The following is an 8,663-nucleotide window of genomic DNA, read 5'->3' on the forward strand; positions in this document are numbered from 1 at the left end:
CGCTTTCTATGTGCACGCAAAACCATATTCTTTTGTCTCATCTATGCCTGCAATGTCATCTTTTATTCCAAGGGCAAATATGTGTGCAGGGGAATGTCCCAGTGCTTGCACTAGTTTAAAAGTTACCAGTCCCATCACATGCCACTATATGAGTCTACCTATCCTTTGATATCCTCACAAAAGCTCTACTCCATGCCAGTGACTGAGGCTTGGCTGGTATTAGGGTTGTGACCCTTGAAGATTGGTGCTGATTCATAGGGATTCCAGGCCAATCTCTAGGTCAGTGGTCCCCAAACTTATTTCACTGGTGGCTCCCTTGACCTACTGGGTCATTGGCCGTGGCTCCCTGTTAGGGCTACAATTCTATACATTGTATAGGGTGGCAGGTTTTTTGCAAGTGGTTACCCTGGCTACCCTGGCTCACAGTTTGGGAACCACTGCTCTTGATCACTACTGAAACAGTCATGGAGATTTTAACAGGGCTTCTCCGGCTTAATGACACTGTCATTTTGTGTTTATATGTGCGTGTGTGTGTGTGTGGGGGAGTCATCCAAGAAAGGTTCAGCCAGAGTTAGCAACCCTAGGGCCCAATCCTATCCAACTTTCCAGCACTGGAGTAGATGCAATGCAGCCCCAAGGTAAGGAAACAAATGTTCCATACCTTAAGGAGGCCTCTATGACTGCCTCCCCACCACAGAATACAGTGCACACCCCATTGGCATAGCAGCACTGGCACTGGAAAATTGGATAGGACTGGGCCCTTAGTCAGCATGTACACAGGGCAGGGCCTTCTCTGTAGAGCTCTGGGACTCCCTGCCTTAGGGGACTGTGATACTCCCTCCCTCCAGTTTTTAAGGAGGTGCTAAAGAAATACTTGTCCTGCAAGGCCTTTGATAGATGTCCTGGTAGTGGCTGCTGCCATGTGGTTTTTACTGTCTTTGATTAAGTTTGATTGTTAAGTCAATCACAATAAAGTGATTGTGATTCGGAACAATAAAGTTGTTTTATTGTTCCGAATTATTTTTATCCCATGTTGTTCGCAGCCTTGGGACCTATTGGTGAACAGTGGGGTAGACATTGAGTAGGTCATTCAGAAAAGAAGCACAATGGTGCAAAACTATGCATGCCTACTCAGTCAGAACTCTCATTGAATTCAGTGGTACTTACTCCCAGCTTACTCCCTATAAGTGTGTATAGGATTGCAGCCACAAATGTGCCTTATCTTTTACTGACCTTTCCATTTCTCTGTTGGGTGTGGTGCTCATTTTGGGCCTGATATCAGCAGGAGGGAACTCACAATGTGTGTGTGTGGGGCGGGGGGGGGGACGACACAGAGAGAGAGAGAGAGAGAGAGAGAGAGAAACTTTGAGGGAATCCAGTTCAGCAGTGGGTGTTAGAATATCAAACAAAACTTCAGAGCACAACAAAGGCTGGCGCAATGGACTGGGGAGAGAGGGAGGGGCTGGGGCCGGCGAGCGGATTGTCAGACATCTGTTGCCAATGCAGGGTTGACATGGACGGGGTTCCCACAGGCCTGCATCTGACGGGGGAGCTTTATCTCTCAGAGGAGCTGCTGGAGCCTCACACCCCACCTGAGCGCAGCAAACTCAGGGAATTTAAGATGGTGATGCCAGCCCCTCCCCGGAGTGTCCTGTGGGTGGGCTCTTTTTGAGTTTTGTTCGGTTAATGAGTTTGTAGCAGAGCATCTGGGTGACGGTTGGACAGGAGTCCCTGTAGGACGCTCCCCGCTCAGCTCTAAAACAGCAGAAAGGGCTGCTAATGAGACAATAGCTGGCGGAAGAGAAGCCCCCTCCGAGTGCTTCCATCAGAGAGGCACCTTGGCTCCGCTTGGGACAGTCTTTCCTTAATTGGGTCTCCGGCTGGTGCTATTCCCAGGGGACCGATGTTGAGAGGTGCCATGGGGCAGCGACTCTCAGAATTCATTCCGGGGAGCCCTTTCCAAATCAATGGTTTTCAAAACCAGTTCAAATCCCTTAAGTGTAGTTTAGGGCACGGGAGCCAATCTTACCATGCGGCAGTGCAAAGTGCTGCCTGAGGCTGCAAATATTAGGGACCATTAAGGTCTGAGAAATTGTCAGTCATTTGTGTTTTTATGGAATGGGGCACTGCACCATTGAGACGGTCGGCCTCAGGCCTCCAAATGGCTTTTGCTGGCCCTGCGGAGCTCTCTCTTCTAGAAGCTGATGACGTGCTGGTGATCATGGAATCTGGTGAAAGGGGCCTGGCAACAGGGTGAAGACAAAACACATTTTCCTAGACTAATGTGATGCATTCAAGCACAGGACGTTACAACGATGTGTCCTGTCCCTTTAAGAACAGCCCAACCATTACTCCTCCCAATCCTATTTGTTCCTTCAACCAAGAGAAACCCTGCTGCAAGCCTGTGTTAAGCACCCTACCATGGAGCTGTGTAGAACCCCACCGGTAAACCTCTTTCATCGAAAAGATATGTGAAACCTGAATTTGATGGCTAAGGTTTCACAGACAATAACACCAATTTAATCCCAGTGTTAATGATCCGGAATTCATATTAGCACAGACACTTGCTCATGTGGATGTTCTCTCTGTCTTTATTAGGACTGGCAGCCTTCCAGGTTCTCCTACATCAGGAGCAGTGATGTCATCAGGGAGAGCACTCCAATACCGCCTTTAAACTTTAGTCAAAGGATCTGAGCTGTGAAGAAGCAGCAGGCTCAATAGGAGGCAAACTGAGACATTTGCCTGGGGTGTACGTGTCTAGGATTAGGCCATTGCCATACCCAGGGACTGCCTGAGAGACAGTATGTAGCTCATGGTACACTTATCCCCCTATGCAGGCATGCCCTAAGCACTGTATGCTATATTGGGGGACTGACTAGGAGGCTTGGGAGAGGCAAGGGAAAATATTTTCCCTTACCCCTCCCTCTATAAGTTCAATCGCCTATGGGTGTCCTTGGACCTGCACCAGCTATATGGCTTCTGCAAGCCCGAGAACAGGTATGTGTCAGGAGGCTCTGGAGAGGGGTGGCATCTCAGTGCAAGTTGCTTGTGCTGGGATACACCCCTCCCTCCCCTGACGTGCTCTTTCCCTCTGCCAATCTGCCCAGGAATTCCCCCTTCCCTGCCCACAGAATGCCTCCCCACCATTGTTCTTACCCTGGTGGGTTCCAGGCGATCTGTTGGCAAGTGCTGCGAGAAGCTGGCAGCTTCTACTGCAGGTTCCTGGACTTTGTACAGCAGCACGCCATATTTATAGAACATTATGATGTCATGTTTGACAGTATCCTTCAGGGATCCAGAGCCAAACTGGTAAGCAGTGCCACATGTTTGGTTGCTTGGTGGCTTTTGGGATTGGGTTACGTAATAGATATCAGTATAATTGCTTCATCCAAAGAAGAGGCCAGGAGTTCGGCCCACTTTCCGGAGGGATGGAGCTTGAAGTTTGCTTTTGCACTTCTGTTTTTGCACTTTCTGCAGCTACTGATTGAACTTGGGGGAGCAACAGATTAAGCTGCCTTGTACGGAGTCAGCCCAATGCTTCATCTAGTTCAGTGCTAGTGCTAGCATTGCTGGGCAGCTGTTCCTGGGGTTCCAGCAAGGGCCTTCCTCTGCTTGTATCAGCTGTGCACCGGAGGGCCGTTGCCATTGCATGAAGTGAGTGAGCTTTCATAGTGTGTTCTTTTTGCCCAGGTGGTGAAGCCTAGTGAACTTCACCAGTCTCAGTGAATTCGCAGTAAGGCCTCTGCTGCTGTATTCATACTTTGCCCACCTCTGCCTGCTTGTTTCACAAGGCCTGAGAACCACAGACTCACAACTACTTTCTGGAGCAGTTCCTGGTTGGCTCACCATATGCCTTAGAGAAGGCAAGGCTCAGATGGAAGGCGATCTGTCTGTGTGGGAAAGAAGATGCAGGATGTTTTGTATTATAGGCAGGCCTTTAGCAGCAACTACTTGTTTCTTGCAGCTTCTTTGGGAGTGGGTATGTAACACACATAAGAACATAAGAAGATAAGAACAGCCCCACTGGATCAGGCCATAGGCCCATCTAGTCCAGCTTCCTATATCTCACAGCGGCCCACCAAATGCCCCAGGGAGCACACCAGATAACAAGAGACCTCGTCCTGGTGCCCTCCCTTGCATCTGGCATTCTGATATAACCCATTTCTAAAATCAGGAGGTTGCGCATATACATCATGGCTTGTACCCCGTAATGGATTTTTCCTCCAGAAACTTGTCCAATCCCCTTTTAAAGGCGTCCAGGCTAGATGCCATCACCACATCCTGTGGCAAGGAGTTCCACAGACCAACCACACGCTGAGTAAAGAAATATTTTCTCTTGTCTGTCCTAACTCTCCCAACACTCAATTTTAGTGGATGTCCCCTGGTTCTGGTATTATGTGAGAGTGTAAAGAGCATCTCCCTATCCACTCTGTCCATTCCCTGCATAATTTTGTATGTCTCAATCATGTCCCCCCTCAGGCGTCTCTTTTCTAGGCTGAAGAGGCCCAAACGCTGTAGCCTTTCCTCATAAGGAAGGTGCCCCAGCCCTGTAATCATCTTAGTCGCTCTCTTTTGCACCTTTTCCATTTCCACTATGTCTTTTTTGAGATGTGGCGACCACAATACTCCAGGTGTGGCCTTACCATAGAACCCACGGAAATACCCCTTCGGATTTCACTGATGGACAAGAAACTGCGCAGGTGTGCCCCCAGAATCTGCCCCATTGGAATCCATTCAATGCTATCTGGAATCCCCAGCAAGCTGAAGGACCATTTTTGTAAGCCTTTGTTTGCCCAGTGCCTAGTCCAAAGATTCATCTACCTACCACATTTTCTGCCTATAAGCTCCCTCTTGCTTCTCTATATCAAGAAACCTTACTTTTTCTAACACATATTGTGCTTTGACTCCCTTCCCAGCTTAGGAAAAGTGGAGTTTAGCAAAATGCTCTCTTACATGGGAATGACAGGGACTGAACTTGGGATCTTCTGAATGCCAAGCATCTGATCTACCACTGAGCTCTGCTAGGGGCAATAGGGGCCAGAGTTGCAAGCTTTGTTGTTTGGTAATCGGAGCTGCAGGCATAGGTACTGGGTTTGCCTGGAATCCAAAGAGAATCCCAACTATTAGAGCTTCCGCAAAGTGAGGATGAAGAGGGTTAGAGTCTCCTCTGAGCCTGATTTCAGCAAAGCTGACTACATTAGACACTAATCCTGGAGACCTTTGGGATGCTCACTAATCCTTTCCAGTAAGCGATATGGCTATAAGTACCCTGATGGCACTCTGGCCACATCTGGTAGCAGAGCACATGGGGAAACCCAGTTGTATATTTTTGCCTAAGAGGATGAGAAGAACATGTGTGGGTGGGAGCTGTGTTGTGTGTGTGTGTGTGTGTATGTGGTGGGGGAGGCAGATGAAATGGAAGATGACTGAAAAAGGGTTATCAGACGCAATGGAATTTTGAGGGGTTCAATAACTGTAAGAGCTATATAGAAAATATTTCTAGATATGCAGCTTTTGTCACTCCTAAACTGTAAGTGATGCCTACCAAAATTCCTTCTATTGAGCTGTCAACTCTCCAAAATACAAACAAACAAACAAACAAAAACACCACATATTGTACCATGGAAAATCCACCTGGTTCAGAGGACAGAGCCCATGCAGGTAGGCGGTGATGGTGCTGGGAGCCTGGAGGAGTCCAGAGTGTCCTGGCTTCCAGAGGCAGAGCCCAGTGCTTTGTGAAGATTTCAGAGATGACTCGGCCTAATTCTATCCACACTTTCCTGGCAGTAAGCCCCACTGATTATAGTGAGATGTACTTCTGAGTAGACATGCATACGATTGGGCTCTCAAGCAGTTCTTGGGAGGTCCAGAGGCAGAGAGTTGTCTCCTCATCTAAGAGGCATGCTTCTTAAAAAGAAAAAAAGAAAAGAAAAAAAAGGATGGTTCCTTGTGCTATAAGAGGAAAGAGTCATTGTGGTATAGTATATAGAGTGAGGCTGGAGATTGGAACGAGGCTGGAGAGCCTGGCTTTCAGATCACCACCTAGCTATGAAGCTCATGAGGTGACCCAGGGCTTAAAAGAGAGGGATGCAGGGGGTAAATTGTACCAGAGCCCAGGGTCAAAAAGGGGGGCAGGAGCCAAAGGAGGAGCCCCAGAAATTTCTTGGGATCTCAGCTGGCCTCATGGACAGCAAGAGATAGAAGCTGGGCCAACCAGCAGGCCAGGTCTACTGGGTGGGTAGACCAGGGCTCTGCATCGGAAAGCCCAGTAGACATGGGCTGCGAAGATTTTTCAAGTGGTCACCACTCTCCCCCTGCCCTATTTTGTCCCTCCTCCATCTTGTTTTCACCCTTCCTTTTCCCCTTTTGAGAAGGGATCCAAAAGAAACTTTGAAGTCTCTGATAAAATTCCTTCTGGAGGCCCTGAGGTGACCGCAGGCCAGTCACCAACTCTCAGGCTAGTCTACCTCACAGGGTTGAGAGGATAACATGGAGGCAGACTATGTGTGCTACACTGAGTTCTTAGGGGACAGGCTGAGATACAAATGTAATAATAAAACACCAGTCTTGCCCCTTACTTCTTGTCCTTGTCCTAAAGCAAACAATCAAACCTGGCCAGATGGTTCTTCTTTTTGGCAGCTCTCCTCTAGAGTCTTGTCCTCCTCTGACAGTGCAATTCTATTCATAACTACCCAATAGTAGGACCTATTGGGTTCAGCGGGGTTTACTCCTGAGAAAGTGAGTATAGAATTGCACCCTGATTATGCTATAGTTGGTTGGCAACCTTCAGTCTTGAAAGACTATAGTACAAGCCTATAGCATCCTGTATTTCCCAGGTGGTCTCCCATCCAAGTACTAACCAGGCCTGACCCTGCTTAGCTTCCGAGATCAGACGAGATCGGGCATGTGCAAGGTATGCTACAGTAGTGCTTCTCAACCGGTGATACACGTACCAGCAGTGGTATGCTAGGTGGTGTTGGGTGGTACGCATAGCATCCACCCCCCAGCAGGGAGACTGCAATGGGAGCTTCCAATGGCAATAGGAAGCTCAATCCAGCAGGCTGAGCTGTAGTGCGCAGTTCTTGAGTGCAAGAAAAAGGCACCTGCCCTGAGCCTCTAACTGGGAGCTCCCATCACAGTCTCCAAATCTGGAAGTAACTGGTGATGACGTCATTGCCAGTTACTTCCGGTGGTACCTCTGAGGACAGCGTAGCGGCAAGTGGTACGTCAAGGGAGCAATGTTGAGAAACGCTGTGTTGAATGAGACAAATGGAGGGTATCCAAGCTTAACTCTCTTCTCCATTTGACACTCTGGCTTGAGTTTCTTCAAATGCATGGAGCTCCTTATGCCCCAGCATCTTTCTACAGGGAGTATATGATAAAGGCAGGCTCCAATCTTATAAAGGGATATGCTTTTCTGGGAGTAAGTCTTATTGAAATCAATGGCGCTTACTTACTTCTGAACAGACATGCATAGGATTGTGCTGGCTCTGTCTACTGTTAAGTGCATTTGACTTACCAGTGCCCACAATTCTTCCATATGAGTGCCTGCAATTTTTTTAGAACCAGTCATCAAACATCCTGCAGCGTAGGATAGCTTTCCTAAATAACAGAGGTGGCTTTGTGTTTTGTTTGGCTAATTAACCCATTTCTGCCCAGCGCACAGGTGTACACATGTGATCCCTGTTGCATATATGCAGCATTGGGCAGAAATGGCTTACAGCCCAATCCTATGCATGTCTACTCAGAAGTAATTCTCATTAAAGTCAATGGAACTTATTCCCAGGAAAGTGTGGATAGGATTGGGCTGTTAACTGGCAAATTAGAAGGAATTAAATTGTTTAGATATTGTTCTAGTATGTATATTGTATATTGTTCTAGTTTGTTAGCTGCCTTGAGTGCTCATCGCAGCAGGGGAAACTGGGGCTAAAAATATTATGGTTGGCAACCTTCAGTCTCGAAAGACTATGGTAGAAGCTTACAGTACCCGGTATTCCAAGGCAGTCTCCCATCCAAGTACTAACCAGGCCTGACCCTGCTTAGCTTCCAAGATCAGACGAGATCAGGCATGTGCAGGGTAACCCATTATGAATGAATGAATAAATGAACAGGGGTGCCGAGTACTGTATTAAATGCCTACCAATCTCTAAGCACACATTCCATTTCCAGGCACAGGAGATACTAGGGACTTTTCGATGCAGAGAGTTGCCCAGACTACCAGCTCCAGGTTGTATTACATCTGAAGGAGAAGGCAAGTCCTTTATGCTTGACAGATCTACTCCCGCCCCCCCTCCCCAGTCCATGCTCAATAATGAATTCTGGGCCCAAACGTTGGTGTTTCAAGTTGCAGAAAGTGAGGTCTTCATGCATTTTTTACATCCAGCTCTTTCTTGAAAGGGATTGCCAGGAGGCCAAAGCTTTATCCATGGAGCCTCACCACCAATCGGCTTGCCTACAGGGGAAAGGGGGGAACATGGCTCTCAGTGTTCAGGCTGGGCCATTTGGTGCAGCCTGAAGTGCGCATTGCTCTTCTCCCTATCTATGCAGAGAGCAAAGTGGGGGAATATGCAGCAGGTCTCCTGAGCATGGCTGGCAGCTCATCGACAGCTGGGCATTAAACAAAGCAATTCAGAGCAAAGGTTAATGAGGAAAATGTGCTCTTT

At 48.0% G+C, this 8,663-nt stretch overlaps 1 pseudogene; it reads right to left on the minus strand.

Annotated features, from left to right (window-relative positions):
* Nucleotides 1-6,810: 6,810 nt before the first annotated feature.
* Nucleotides 6,811-6,926, minus strand: LOC136642639 (5S ribosomal RNA; annotated as a pseudogene).
* Nucleotides 6,927-8,663: the final 1,737 nt, after the last annotated feature.

The sequence above is a fragment of the Tiliqua scincoides genome, chromosome 2 (genome assembly GCF_035046505.1).
Source record: "Tiliqua scincoides isolate rTilSci1 chromosome 2, rTilSci1.hap2, whole genome shotgun sequence".
Taxonomy (NCBI): domain Eukaryota; kingdom Metazoa; phylum Chordata; class Lepidosauria; order Squamata; family Scincidae; genus Tiliqua; species Tiliqua scincoides.